Consider the following 15574-nt stretch of genomic DNA (forward strand, 5'->3'; position numbering starts at 1 on the left):
AAGCAGCTGGTCCCGGCTGTACCCAACGATCTTCTAGCTTAGGGAGACTCTTCGCTTTTCCCAGAAGGCACCTGGAATATGCAAATTAGCCTCCTCAAGCTTGAATCCCTGGTTTGGTGATTCTTTCCAAGCAGCTGGTCCCGGCTGTACCCAACGATCTTCTAGCTTAGGGAGACTCTTCGCTTTTCCCAGAAGGCACCTGGAATATGCAAATTAGCCTCCTCAAGCTTGAATCCCTGGTTTGGTGATTCTTTCCAAGCAGCTGGTCCCGGCTGTACCCAACGATCTTCTAGCTTAGGGAGACTCTTCGCTTTTCCCAGAAGGCACCTGGAATATGCAAATTAGCCTCCTCAAGCTTGAATCCCTGGTTTGGTGACTCATTCCAAGCAGCTGGTCCCGGCTGTACCCAACGATCTTCTAGCTTAGGGAGACTCTTCGCTTTTCCCAGAAGGCACCTGGAATATGCAAATTAGCCTCCTCAAGCTTGAATCCCTGGTTTGGTGACTCTTTCCAAGCAGCTGGTCCCGGCTGTACCCAACGATCTTCTAGCTTAGGGAGACTCTTCGCTTTTCCCAGAAGGCACCTGGAATATGCAAATTAGCCTCCTCAAGCTTGAATCCCTGGTTTGGTGACTCTTTCCAAGCAGCTGGTCCCGGCTGTACCCAACGATCTTCTAGCTTAGGGAGACTCTTCGCTTTTCCCAGAAGGCACCTGGAATATGCAAATTAGCCTCCTCAAGCTTGAATCCCTGGTTTGGTGACTCTTTCCAAGCAGCTGGTCCCGGCTGTACCCAATGATCTTCTAGCTTAGGGAGACTCTTCGCTTTTCCCAGAAGGCACCTGGAATATGCAAATTAGCCTCCTCAAGCTTGAATCCCTGGTTTGGTGACTCTTTCCAAGCAGCTGGTCCCGGCTGTACCCAACGATCTTCTAGCTTAGGGAGACTCTTCGCTTTTCCCAGAAGGCACCTGGAATATGCAAATTAGCCTCCTCAAGCTTGAATCCCTGGTTTGGTGACTCTTTCCAAGCAGCTGGTCCCGGCTGTACCCAACGATCTTCTAGCTTAGGGAGACTCTTCGCTTTTCCCAGAAGGCACCTGGAATATGCAAATTAGCCTCCTCAAGCTTGAATCCCTGGTTTGGTGACTCTTTCCAAGCAGCTGGTCCCGGCTGTACCCAACGATCTTCTAGCTTAGGGAGACTCTTCGCTTTTCCCAGAAGGCACCTGGAATATGCAAATTAGCCTCCTCAAGCTTGAATCCCTGGTTTGGTGACTCTTTCCAAGCAGCTGGTCCCGGCTGTACCCAACGATCTTCTAGCTTAGGGAGACTCTTCGCTTTTCCCAGAAGGCACCTGGAATATGCAAATTAGCCTCCTCAAGCTTGAATCCCTGGTTTGGTGACTCTTTCCAAGCAGCTGGTCCCGGCTGTACCCAACGATCTTCTAGCTTAGGGAGACTCTTCGCTTTTCCCAGAAGGCACCTGGAATATGCAAATTAGCCTCCTCAAGCTTGATTTCCTGGTTTGGTGACTCTTTCCAAGCAGCTGGTCCCGGCTGTACCCAACGATCTTCTAGCTTAGGGAGACTCTTCGCTTTTCCCAGAAGGCACCTGGAATATGCAAATTAGCCTCCTCAAGCTTGAATCCCTGGTTTGGTGACTCTTTCCAAGCAGCTGGTCCCGGCTGTACCCAACGATCTTCTAGCTTAGGGAGACTCTTCGCTTTTCCCAGAAGGCACCTGGAATATGCAAATTAGCCTCCTCAAGCTTGAATCCCTGGTTTGGTGACTCTTTCCAAGCAGCTGGTCCCGGCTGTACCCAACGATCTTCTAGCTTAGGGAGACTCTTCGCTTTTCCCAGAAGGCACCTGGAATATGCAAATTAGCCTCCTCAAGCTTGAATCCCTGGTTTGGTGACTCTTTCCAAGCAGCTGGTCCCGGCTGTACCCAACGATCTTCTAGCTTAGGGAGACTCTTCGCTTTTCCCAGAAGGCACCTGGAATATGCAAATTAGCCTCCTCAAGCTTGAATCCCTGGTTTGGTGACTCTTTCCAAGCAGCTGGTCCCGGCTGTACCCAACGATCTTCTAGCTTAGGGAGACTCTTCGCTTTTCCCAGAAGGCACCTGGAATATGCAAATTAGCCTCCTCAAGCTTGAATCCCTGGTTTCTCAAGCTTGAATCCCTGGGGCATACTGGGGCAGATTGCTGGATACACTGTGTGGAGGTAATATGCTGGACACACTGGGGGTAATATGCTGGCCACACTGGGGCAGATTGTTGAACACACTGTCATGGGACAGGATGGAGACAGATGGGGCAGGATGGGTAAATCATATGGTGTAGAATGGATACTCATGAGTGCACGATGCGCGAACATATTGCAGGAGCCAGGAATGAGATAAACGGGGCCAGGATGGGGAATATTATTTCCGTAGGGGCTAATTAAGGGATATTATTACTGCAGTGATGTATTTATTTTATTTTTTGAGTATACTTTTTTTAAATGGGGGGGCGGTCCTGTTACTGTGCAGAGTGACACTATATCGCCTTTTTTTCTTCATGTGGTGTAAAGTTGAAATTGGGAAAAATTAAGTAATGTGTTCTGCAAGCGGAGCTCGAGATAACTGTGTGATTTCCTGCAGAAACAGCAAACAAGTCCTGGCTGGAATAAATGATGGCTGTCTGTGCTTCATGACAGATGAAGGACTTCACCTAGAGACGCCACTGGTGAGTCAGTGTTATCTATACACTGACACTATACACTGTAAACGAGGGGTGTCAAACTGCATTCGTCGAGGGCCTCAGCTCAGACCGTGCGTGTTTTCAAGATTTCTTTTGCATTACACAAGGTGCTGGAATCATTCTGTGCAGGTGATTAAATTATCACCTGTGCAATACAAGTAAATCCTGAAAACATGACCTGTTTGCGGCCCTCGAGGAATGCAGTTTGACACCCCTGCTGTAAACCATATACAGAGCTCCAGTGTATAATGTCGCCAGTGATCGCTGTATAACCTCTACACACACACTGCATACCAATTACAGATCTCCTGTGAATACTGGCACTTATGGTGACAGTATTTTGTTTTTTATTTACTAGCTGAAGAGCCCGGCATTGCCTGCGCATAGTAAATATCTGTGGTTAGTTATAGCACCTCACGTCTCTTATTTTCCCATCATGCCTCTCATTTTCTCCCTTACACCTCTCATTTTCTCCCTTACACCTCTCATTTTCCCCCTCACTCCTCTCATTTTCTCCCTCACTCCTCTCATTCCCCCCTAACACTTGTCATTTCGACCTCACATCTGTCATTTTCCGATCACTCCACTATTTTCCCTCACTCCTCTCATTTTGCACTCACACCTTTTCATTTTCACCTTACTCCCCTCATTTTCACCTCAGTATATACATGTTTGTCATCTCCCTTATATATTGTATACACCTGTATGTCTTCTTTCGTATATAGTATATACCTGTATGCCATCTCCCCTGTAAATAGTATATGCCTGCTGTATGTCATCTCCTCCTGTATATTGTATATACCCATATGTCATCTCCTCCTATATATATTATATACCTGTATGTCATCTCTTCTGTATATACTATATACCTGTATGTCATCTCCTCCTATACTATAGTATATACCTGTATGTCATCTCCTGTATATAGTATATACCTGTATGTCATCTCCCCTATAGTATATACCTGCTGTATGTCCTCTCCTCCTCTATACCTGTGTCATCTCCTCTTTTATATAGTATATACCTGTATGTCATCTCCTCCTGTATATAGTATATATGTGTGTCATCTCCTCCTGTATATAGTATGTACCTGTAAGTCATCTCCTCCTGTATATAGTATATACCTGTGTATCATCTGCTCCTGTATAAAGTATATACCTGTGTGTCGTCTTCTCCAGTATATAGTATATACCTGTGTGTCATCTCCACTGTATATAGTATATACCTGTGTGTCATTGCCCCTGTATATAGTATGTACCTGTATGTCATCTCCCCTGTATATAGTATATACCAGGATGTAATCTCCTCCTGTATATAGTATATACGTGTATGTCATCTCCTCCTGTATATAGTATATACCTGTGTGTTATCTCCCCTGTATATAGTGTAAATGTGTGTGTCATCTCCTCCTGTATATAGTATATACCTGTGTGTCATCTGCTCCTGTATATAGTATATACCTGTGTGTCATCTCCTCCTGTATATAGTATATAAGTGTGTCATCTCCTCCTGTATATAGTATATACCTGTAAGTCATCTCCTCCTGTATATAGTATATATCTGTGTGTCATCTGCTCCTGTCTATACCTGTAAGTCATCTCCTCCTGTATATAGTATATACCTGTGTGTCATCTGCTCCTGTATATAGTATATACCTGTGTGTCATCTGCTCCTGTATATAGTATATACCTGTGTGTCATCTCCTCCTGTATATAGTATATACCTGTGTGTCATCTCCTCCTGTATATAGTATATACCTGTGTGTCATCTCTCCTGAATATAGTACTAAATTGGCAGCCTGATAAATCCCCAGCCAACAGGAAGCCCTCGCCCCTGGCAGTATATATTAGCTCACACATACACATAATAGACAGGTCATGTGACTGACAGCTGCCGTATTTCCTATATGGAACATTTGTTGCTCTTGTAGTTTGTCTGCTTATTAATCAGATTTTTATTTTTGAAGGATAATACCAGACTTGTGTGTGTTTTAGGGCGAGTTTCGTTTGTCAAGTTGTGTGTGTTGAGTTGCGTGTAGCGACATGCATGTAGCGACTTTTGTGAGATGAGTTTTGTGTGGCAACATGCGTTTAGCAACTTTTTGTGTGTCGAGTTGCATGTGACAGGTTAGTGTAGCAAGTTGTGTGCAGCAAGTTTTGCGCATGGCGAGTTTTGCGCTTGGTGAGTTTTATGTGTGGTGCCTTTTGAGTATGTTCAACTTTTGCATGTGTTGCAACTTTTGTGCATGTGGCAATTTTTCCGCGTGTGCAAGTTTTGCGTGTGGCGAGTTTTCCATGAGGTGAGTTTTGCACTTGTGGCAAGTTTTGCGTGAGCCTAGTTTTTTGCATGTGGCGAGTTTTGCGCGTGGCGAGTTTTGCGCGTGGCGAGTTTTAAGCGGCGACTTTTGTATTTCGACTTTTATGTGGCGAGGTTGGTGTATGTGTGGTGAAATGTGTCCTGAGGGTGGTATACGTGTTCAAGAACGTGGTAGTTTGTGGCGCATTTTGTGTGTGTGTTCATATCCCCGTGTGTGGTGAGTATCCCATGTCGGGGGCCCACCTTAGCAACTGTACGGTATATACTCTTTGGCGCCATCGCTCTCATTTTTTAAGTCCCCCTTGTTCACATCTGGCAGCTGTCAATTTGCCTCCAACACTTTTCCCCATTATGTAGATAGGGGGAAAATTGTTTGGTGAATTGGAAAGCACGGGGATAAAATTTCACCTCACAACATAGCCTATGACGCTCTCAGGGTCCAGACGTGTGACCACGCAAAATTTTGTGGCTGTAGCTGCGACGCCTCCAACACTTTTCCTTTCACTTTTTTCCCCATTATGTAGATAGGGGCAAAATTGTTTGGTGAATTGGAACGCGCGGGGTTAAAATTTCGCCTCAGAACATAGCCTATGACGCTCTCGGGGTCCAGACGTGTGACTGTGCAAAATTTTGTGGCTGTAGCTGCGACGGTGCAGATGCCAATCCCGGACATACACACATACACACACACATTCAGCTTTATATATTAGACTAGCTGAAGAGCCCGGCGTTTGTGTGGTGCCTTTTGAGTATGTGCAAGTTTTGTGTGAGGCAACTTTTGCATGTGTTGCAACTTTTGTGCATGTGGCAATTTTTGCGCGTGTGCAAGTTTTGCGTGTGGTGAGTTTTCCATGAGGTGAGTTTTGCACTTGTGGCGAGTTTTGCGTGAGCCTAGTTTTTGCATGTGGTGAGTTTTGCGCATGGCGAGTTTTGAGCGGCGACTTTTGTGTTTCGACTTTTATGTGGCGAGGTTGGTGTATGTGTGGTGAAATGAGTGCTGAGGGTAATATGTGTTCAAGCATGTGGTAGTGTGTGGCGCATTTTGTGTGTGTGTTCATATCCCCATGTGTGGTGAGTATCCCATGTCGAGGCCCCACCTTAGCAACTGTACGGTATATACTCTTTGGTGCCATCGCTCTCATTCTTTAAGTCCCCCTTGTTCACATCTGGCAGCTGTCAATTTGCCTCCAACACTTTTTCTTTCACTTTTCCCCATTATGTAGATAGGGGCAAAATTGTTTGGTGAATTGGAAAGCGCGGGGTTAAAATTTCACCTCACAACATAGCCTGTGACGCTCTCGGGGTCCAGTCGTGTGACTGTGCAAAATTTTGTGGCTGTAGCTGCGACGCCTCCAACACTTTTCCTTTCACTTTTTTCCCCATTATGTAGATAGGGGCAAAATTGTTTGGTGAATTGGAAAGCGTGGGGTTAAAATTTCACCTCACAACATAGCCTATGACACTCTCGGGGTCCAGACGTGTGACTGTGCAAAATTTTGTGGCTGTAGCTGCCACGTCTCCAACACTTGTCCTTTCACTTTTTTCCCCATTATGTAGATAGGGGCAAAATTGTTTGGTGAATTGGAACGCGCGGGGTTAAAATTTCACCTCCAAACATAGCCTATGACGCTCTCGGGGTCCAGACGTGTGACCGTGCAAAATTTTGTGGCTGTAGCTGCGACGGTGCAGATGCCAATCCCGGACATACACACATACACACACACACACACACATTCAGCTTTATATATTAGATTACTGTCAGTGTTCTGCCCATTCTAGCGAAGGTCAGGGCTTCGTATCTAGCTTTAAAAAGGTTTAATACCATAGTTTTGGGTTTGCTGTGTTATAGCACCACCCAGTGGTGGTTAAATTTACTACCTGTGTTTTTCAGTAATTATTAGAGTGTTGCATTCTGGGATTCACCAAGGTATCATGGGAAGGGGAAACTCCATTTTCTCTCTGTGTATTTCCCTGGACACACGTGTTAATCTGCTGTGTTGAACTACCTCACTTACTTCCCATTCCGGTTAAGTTTATCCGGTAAGACCATTATCCCTGTTCTTGCTATGTAATGTTGTACAGAGTGTGATTAACTGTATAGCAGCCAGTACACAGGAAATGTGATTTCAGTTACCTGCTGTATGTAGTTATTATAGAAGTTGCATCATCCTGTATGCTTTCCCTGTTAGTTGCAGTCATGTTATTATTTGCCCAATACTTACTCAAATCATTTGTATTCTTATAGTTTTACCGCGCTCATGTTTACCAATAAACAAGTTAGACTACAGAGAACAGTCTGCTTATTTGGGAGACAGAAGTGGTTTATGCCGTATGTCGGATCACACACCGTATCAACGTGTATGAAGACAGAACAGTCAGTATTGTAGTATTCAGTCACTATGTGGTGGTAATATGTGGTCTGGAAATGGTGTTGCGGTATTTGTCCCTTGTATGTGCTATTTGGTCACCAAGTGGTGGTAATATGTGCTCTTGACATGGTGTAGCGGTATTTGTTCCTTGTATGTGATATTATTCGGTCACTGGTGGTAATATGTGGTCTGGCATTTGTTCCTTGTATGTGATATAATTTGATCACTGTGGTTGTAATATGGTGTCTGGTCATGGTGCGGTGCAATTTGTTCCTTGTATGTGATATTGTTCATTTTAAAAATTGAAAAATAAATCAAAATATACCTAAATTGTATTGCATATTTTAACAAGTATATAATAGGTTACAGTACAGTTGGGCCCGGCCCAAAGTGTCTACCGTGTTATGGTGGAGTCTTACAAAATCTTTTGGCCAAAACAAAAGCTGCCGGCTATATGTGTGATCTGGTGATGGAAATGTTAATGTGTGATAGGTGAGAAGTGGAATTTTTTCAAGAGAGAGCGGTGGGACTGTGGACAGTTCAAGGGGTGGAGCAGTCTAAAGGGTGCCTCAAAAATTTAGCCAGTATGGGGCCCTGAAATTTCTAGTGGCAGCCCTGCCAGTCCAGGGTAAATTGCCCGGGTACACACACCAAATGCATTAGTTGTTAGAAACTTATAGTTCTTCCTTTCTTTTAGGTATTCAAAACTCAAGTACATAACATTGTGCCGCGCGCTTCCTCTTGAAAGTATCATCCAAACTGTAAGTTCTTTACAAAACACACACAGGCTGACACAGCAACCATTTTTAGTTTACTAAATTATTCAATTTTTCTCTGTCTTACACCGTATCATCCTATGCCCCTAGATGCATTCTTTACAAAAATCCGGTGCTCAGAAAAGAAATGAGCAGCGACAGAGAACTCAACAAATACATGAAGAGGTTTCTAAAATTCCCAAGTTACAGAGTTTCTTTAAAAGAAAACCTGCAGAATCTGATGGGCCAAGTCAAAGTGATGACAATAACAAAAGCTGTGATAAAGATACATCCCCATCATGGGATGTTTTGTTTTTCTTCTTAACTGAAGGGTAAGTTGACTACATCAATGGATGTTTGACAGGCTATAGTTTCACACAGCAACTATTTTTCTTGAATAATCAGGTTCAGGTATAACATGATGACCACCCACCCCCCGTCACATGACCACCCCCCGTCACATGACCACCCCCGTCACATGACCACCCCGTCACATGACCACCCCGTCACATGACCCCACCCCCGTCAGATGACCCCACCCCGTCACATGACTCCACCCCGTCACATGACCCCACCCCCATCACATGACCCCCGTCACATGACCGGGGGGGGGCCCACAATCTCTGAACAGCCCGGGGCCCTGGCTACCCTTAATCCACCCCTGACTGTGACAACAGCAGGCAGAAAAGCTACTGACTACCAGATCGAGTCTTTAGACGGACAATTCTGTCTACCGCTACCTACGATCATCGAATGTAACCAGATCCCAGACAACAGATCTGAAATCCCTACGCCAGATGTAGCAATCCATCACGCTCACTTAAAACGAATAGCACACCTTATACCGGAACTCGACCATCAGGCCCAGATAATTCTGCTGTTGGGGAGAGATATCCGGCAGGTTCATAAAGTGAGACGTCATATCAATGGACTCCACAATGCTCCCTATGCCCAAAGGCTAGACCTAGGATGGGTCATAATTGGCAACGTATGCTTGGGACGCATGCACGCCCCATCTTCTGTGACAAGCATGCTGACAAATACATTGGAGAAAAGACGTCCATCTCTGTTTCAACCTTGTAACAATGAGTTCCATGTCAGGGAACTGCCACACAGCATCCAACTACATCCAACTGCTGCCAAGGCAAACAGGATCATGGGGTGCATTAAAAGAGGTCTGGATACACATGATGAGAGCATTATACTGCCTCTGTACAAATCCCTAGTTAGACCGCACATGGAGTACTGTGTCCAGTTTTGGGCACCGGTGCTCAGGAAGGATATAATGGAACTAGAGAGAGTACAAAGGAGGGCAACAAAATTAATAAAGGGGATGGGAGAACTACAATACCCAGATAGATTAGCGAAATTAGGATTATTTAGTCTAGAAAAAAGACGACTGAGGGGCGATCTAATAACCATGTATAAGTATATAAGGGGACAATACAAATATCTCGCTGAGGATCTGTTTATACCAAGGAAGGTGACGGGCACAAGGGGGCATTCTTTGCGTCTGGAGGAGAGAAGGTTTTTCCACCAACATAGAAGAGGATTCTTTACTGTTAGGGCAGTGAGAATCTGGAATTGCTTGCCTGAGGAGGTGGTGATGGCGAACTCAGTCGAGGGGTTCAAGAGAGGCCTGGATGTCTTCCTGGAGCAGAACAATATTGTATCATACAATTATTAGGTTCTGTAGAAGGACGTAGATCTGGGGATTTATTATGATGGAATATAGGCTGAACTGGATGGACAAATGTCTTTTTTCGGCCTTACTAACTATGTTACTATGTTACTATGTTACATGATCATTTAATAGACTTTACTCACGACAGCAATATAGTGTCAGGAAGCTATGAGGAGCAGTTAGGGTGCACAGTCTTCCAGAGAACTAAGCAGGACAACCAAGTGGCAATGTCGGTAGAGGACAAGTTGTTCTTAGAGGTAATGGACAAGGGACTCGTTAAAGGTGAGACCAACAGCTGGGTCGCACCTCTTCCCTTCAAAACCCACAGACCACGTCTACCGAACAACAGAAATCAGGCATTACAACGTTTCTCCTCTCTCAAATGTAATCTGCAAAAGAAACCTGAGATGAAAGATCACTTTTTCTCCTTCATGTCAAAGATTTTTGAAAACTGTCACGCAGAACTAGCTCCCACTCTCAAAGACTGAAGAATGCTGGTTCCTACCCATGTTCGGAGTTTACCACCCTAAAAAACCAGGCCAGATCAGAGTTGTGTTTGATTCCAGTGCTAAATTTAATGATGTCTCCCTGAATGACGTTCTACTGACAGGACCAGACCTCAATAACAAACTACTGGGTGTACTTATGCGCTTCCGTAAGGATTCCATTGCCTTCATCGCTGACATCCAGCAAATGTTCCATTGTCTCCTTGTGAGAGAGAGAGACAGGAACTTCCTAAGATTCTTCTGGTACAGAGACAATGATCCTACTAAAGAAGTCACAGAGTATCGCATGAGAGTGCACATCTTTGGCAACAGTCCTTCACCTGCAGTCACCATTTACGGACTCAAAAGGTCAGCTCAGGAAGGAGAAGCAGAATACGGAGCAGATGTCAGACAATTCATAGAAAAGGACTTTTATGTCGACGACTGTCTAAAAGCCATGCCTTCAAATGAGACTGCCATCAGTCTTCTCAGGAGGGCCCAAGACATGCTTGCCTGCTCGAACCTTAGGCTTCATAAAATAGCCTCAAACAGCCAAGAACTCATGGAAGCATTCCCTTCTCAGGACTTATGTAATGGTCTCAGACACCTGGACCTGAGGTCAGACCCTGCACCAATGCAACGCAGCCTCGGGCTTCTCTGCAATCTACAGTCAGACACTTTCACCTTTCAGGTCAGTCAGGAAGAAAGGCCTTTCACACGTAGAGGCGTCCTATCTACCATCAACAGTCTGTACGATCCCTTGGGTTTCGCAGCTCCTGTTACTATACAAGGCAAGGCCCTACTAAGAGACTTAACTAGGGAAACATCTGACTGGGATGCACCTCTGCCACCTGATAAGAGGATCCAGTGGGAAGAGTGGAAGAACTCATTAGCGGCACTCTCCAACCTGCATGTGCCAAGACCATACACCCCTGTGCCATCTACTGAGATACAGAGCCAAAGACTGTACGTATTCGCAGATGCTTCTGTCAAAGCAATTGCTGCTGTTGCCTACCTCAAAACTGTAGACTCCAAATGTCAGTGCCACATTGGTTTCGTCATGGGAAAGGCCAAACTCGCACCACAACCAGAGCACACTATACCCAGGTTAGAGCTTTGTGCCGCAGTCTTAGCCGTTGAGTTAGCGGAGTTCATCGCATCCGAAATGGATATCGACCTGACACAGGCCAAGTTCTACTCAGACAGCAAAGTAGTCCTGGGATATATCCACAACGAAACCAGGCGATTCTACGTTTATGTCAATAACAGAGTGCTACGAATCAGGAGATCAGTTCATCCAAAGCAGTGGCATTACATACCCACAGACCAGAATCCCGCAGATCATGCAACTAGAGCAGTTGACGCAAGTCGACTAGGAAGCACAACATGGCTCTCGGGACTAAAACTATTGTACATTGAGGAATGTTTTCCAGACACCTTTGAACTAGTAGGAGAGGACTCAGATGCTGAAATCCGCCCTCAGGTGTCTACACTACATACAATGACCTCTGTTATCCAGCTTGGATCTTGCAGGTTCGACAGATTCTCAAGTTGGAAGTCACTTACTCGAGCCATTACCTGCCTGACTCATATAGCTCGCTCATTCAGGACCACCAGAACTCGTGGCACAGAAAAATGTAAAGGTTGGCATCTTTGTAAAAATACCTACGTTACCTCCGACTTAGAGTTCTCTAGAAATCACATCATCCTCACTATTCAAAGAGAAACCTACTTTGCAGAAGTATTACTTCTTTATTACTAAAGCTCCAGTACCAGTGAGCAGCGTATTGAGAAAACTCGACCCATTCATCGACAACAGCGGCCTACTGAGAGTAGGAGGCCGACTCAAAGAAGCTGAGATGGAGTTTGTGGAGAAATTCCCTCTTATACTTCCCGGAAAATGTCATGTTGCCTACCTAATCGTACAACATTACCACAATCTGGTCAAGCACCAAGGAAGACTATTTACAGAAGGAGCAGCGAGGCTCACCCACGAAAGCCTAATCACCTTCATGGCTGAGGCTGCAGCTATAATCAATGCAAGACCCCTGGTTCCAGTTCCTAACGACCCTGAGGAACCCTTGTTATTGACTCCAGCTACTCTACTTACCCAGAAAACGGGACTGTCCAGTGCCCCTCCAGGAGGATTTGACGCTAAGGACCTCTACAAGCGCCAATGGAGACAGGTACAAAGTCTTGCAAATACTTTCTGGGACAGGTGGTGCAAGCAATATTTGTCTACCCTGCAGCCACGTACAAAGTGGCAATCTACTAAACCTAATCTGAACATAGGTGACCTTGTTCTTGTGAAAGACTGTCAGATTCACCGGAACCAGTGGCCACTTGGTCTAGTTACCGCAACATTCCCGAGCAAGGACGGCAATGTCCGCAAAGTTGAACTAAGGATGACCAAAGGGAATGAACCTAAGACATTTTTCAGACCGGTATCTGAACTGGTCCTATTGTTGCCTTCAGAAGAAAGGAGTAGTGACATCCGTTGATGCCAGACGGGGAGTGTTCTGTCTCCGCCATCTAATATTGTTACCCTGATTATGTTTGCATAATTACAGGTTTCTCAGTATGGATGTTCATATCTTTATTTGTTTTTAGTGCTTTGGCTCCATCTAGCGGTCAGAGTTATGTTGACAGTTCAATCTTCTGTGTTTGTATTATCCATGTCTGATTCTCCTCCTCTTTTGCAATGCATTATGGTAGCTCAGCCTCCATTTCCCTCCATTTTTCCTTTCACTTTCTTCAGTTTGCCTTCAAGGAAAGACGCTTCACTTCATCCCCCTTGCGATTGCATTGCCGGTATGTCATAGTAACATAGTAACATAGTAACATAGTTAGTAAGGCCGAAAAAAGACATTTGTCCATCCAGTTCAGCCTATATTCCATCATAATAAATACCCAGATCTACGTCCTTCTACAGAACCTAATAATTGTATGATACAATATTGTTCTGCTCCAGGAAGACATCCAGGCCTCTCTTGAACCCCTCGACTGAGTTCGCCATCACCACCTCCTCAGGCAAGCAATTCCAGATTCTCACTGCCCTAACAGTAAAGAATCCTCTTCTATGTTGGTGGAAAAACCTTCTCTCCTCCAGACGCAAAGAATGCCCCCTTGTGCCCGTCACCTTCCTTGGTATAAACAGATCCTCAGCGAGATATTTGTATTGTCCCCTTATATACTTATACATGGTTATTAGATCGCCCCTCAGTCGTCTTTTTTCTAGACTAAATAATCCTAATTTCGCTAATCTATCTGGGTATTGTAGTTCTCCCATCCCCTTTATTAATTTTGTTGCCCTCCTTTGTACTCTCTCTAGTTCCATTATATCCTTCCTGAGCACCGGTGCCCAAAACTGGACACAGTACTCCATGTGCGGTCTAACTAGGGATTTGTACAGAGGCAGTATAATGCTCTCATCATGTGTATCCAGACCTCTTTTAATGCACCCCATGATCCTGTTTGCCTTGGCAGCTGCTGCCTGGCACTGGCTGCTCCAGGTAAGTTTATCATTAACTAGGATCCCCAAGTCCTTCTCCCTGTCAGATTTACCCAGTGGTTTCCCGTTCAGTGTGTAATGGTGATATTGATTCCCTCTTCCCATGTGTATAACCTTACATTTATCATTGTTAAACCTCATCTGCCAACTTTCAGCCCAAGTTTCCAACTTATCCAGATCCATCTGTAGCAGAATACTATCTTCTCTTGTATTAACTGCTTTACATAGTTTTGTATCATCTGCAAATATCGATATTTTACTGTGTAAACCTTCTACCAGATCATTAATGAATATGTTGAAGAGAACAGGTCCCAATACTAATGTCTTTATGCTTTCTCTAGATATTTCTGCTCCATATTAGCCTAGCCTAGCCAGTTGTACTCCCAGTTTAGTCACTAGCCTTCTAAATGTTATGCATAATGTATATCATGTGTAGTATGTATCTGTTCTATACCATGCACTGATTCTATGTATATCATTGTTCAAAGTTTCACCGCATCAATATACCACTACGTTTAATAAAGCACAGACTCAACCACAGTCTCCTTATTGGACCCCGGTATAGCGGTTTAGCTGACTGTATAGCTACGTATTAGCCTGCCTCAGCTAGTGAGGACAGAACAGAGGCGGAGGAAGAACAGCTGTTATACCATGTGGGGAAAGAGGAGAAAGACATATTTGGGGTTCTTCCCATTTTAAAGTGAGTTTCTTGCAAAAAGGCTATTTGTGTAGTTTGTTTTTTTTAACAGTGTGAGGATCTAACTGTGTTTTGTGGAAGAATTTAAACCTTTCACATTGAATACGCTACCGTGACCGTGCCCACGTCAACTCGATTAGCCGCCATCCACTTCTTCCTCAGAATCCTCCGTCACACCATAGAGCCTGAAAAAGTAATAGAACATGGTAGTTAACCAACTATATACAAAATAAAGCTCGCTTATCGCAGGGTGGGGGGGGGGGGAGGGGGGCTACATGAACCCAAACATAAGCGAGAGAAGGTCCAAGTGGTGACCTCTACAAATTGTCTTAAAAGACAAAAACATGTAACATAGCAATGGAGCTATTTTCAAAGTATCGAAAAAACATTAGTGTTGAGGAAAAAGAAACATAATGCATTCAACAATGCGAAGGTTTCTCCAAGTCCAGAGAAATGACAAAAATTCTGTCGACTCCAGTCAATGTGAACAGAGGAGAAAAACATTAGCAACAGGAGGGAGAGAATCAGAAGAAGATCTGGAAAGGCAAAAAATAAAAAAAAGAGAAAAAAGACTCAGGGGTCAATTCGTAATTATCGTCCCTTTCAAGAAAAAGAAAAACCAGACCAGCACAGCTGGTCCGATTCAGGTTGGAAGAACTTTAGAGGCGGTTTTCTTCGGCTTAGTAGAAGCGTGTTTCTTTTTAACTGACCACTCTTGTGGTTTTGTCAGTTTAGGAAAGTTCCATCCTGTATCAACTGGCATCCATGAAAGAATGTCTATCGGCGAGATGTCAAGGGTCGACCAGGCTTCTTCAAGGTCTGCCGGGGATCGTATTGTGATCTGGCGGTTGCCCACCGTGATGGCCAGACCGAAGGGGTAGAGCCACCTGTACATCAGGCCGCGTGATCTCAGTTCGGTTAGGAGTGGCTTGAGAACTCTCCGTTTAGCCAGAGTGGATGGGGCGAGATCCTGAAAAAGTTGTAATTGAGCACCTTCATATAAGAGATTGTCCTTTTCC

General features: G+C 44.7%; 2 long non-coding RNA genes across 2 annotated transcripts in view; one reads left to right on the top strand and one right to left on the bottom strand.

Annotated features, from left to right (window-relative positions):
• Window positions 1-14796, bottom strand: part of LOC138643189 (uncharacterized) — a 30847-nt gene extending 16051 nt beyond the window's left edge. The window contains exon 1 of the long non-coding RNA XR_011314146.1: window positions 14667-14796. This is a non-coding gene — a long non-coding RNA (uncharacterized lncRNA). The remainder of the gene's footprint in view (window positions 1-14666) is intronic.
• LOC138641534 (uncharacterized) lies at window positions 6909-8382 on the top strand. The gene is made up of 3 exons (XR_011313908.1): window positions 6909-7094; window positions 8121-8184; window positions 8290-8382. It is a non-coding gene; the product is annotated as an uncharacterized lncRNA (long non-coding RNA).
• Window positions 14797-15574: the final 778 nt, after the last annotated feature.

The sequence above is a fragment of the Ranitomeya imitator genome, chromosome 6, assembly GCF_032444005.1.
Source record: "Ranitomeya imitator isolate aRanImi1 chromosome 6, aRanImi1.pri, whole genome shotgun sequence".
Classification (NCBI taxonomy): domain Eukaryota; kingdom Metazoa; phylum Chordata; class Amphibia; order Anura; family Dendrobatidae; genus Ranitomeya; species Ranitomeya imitator.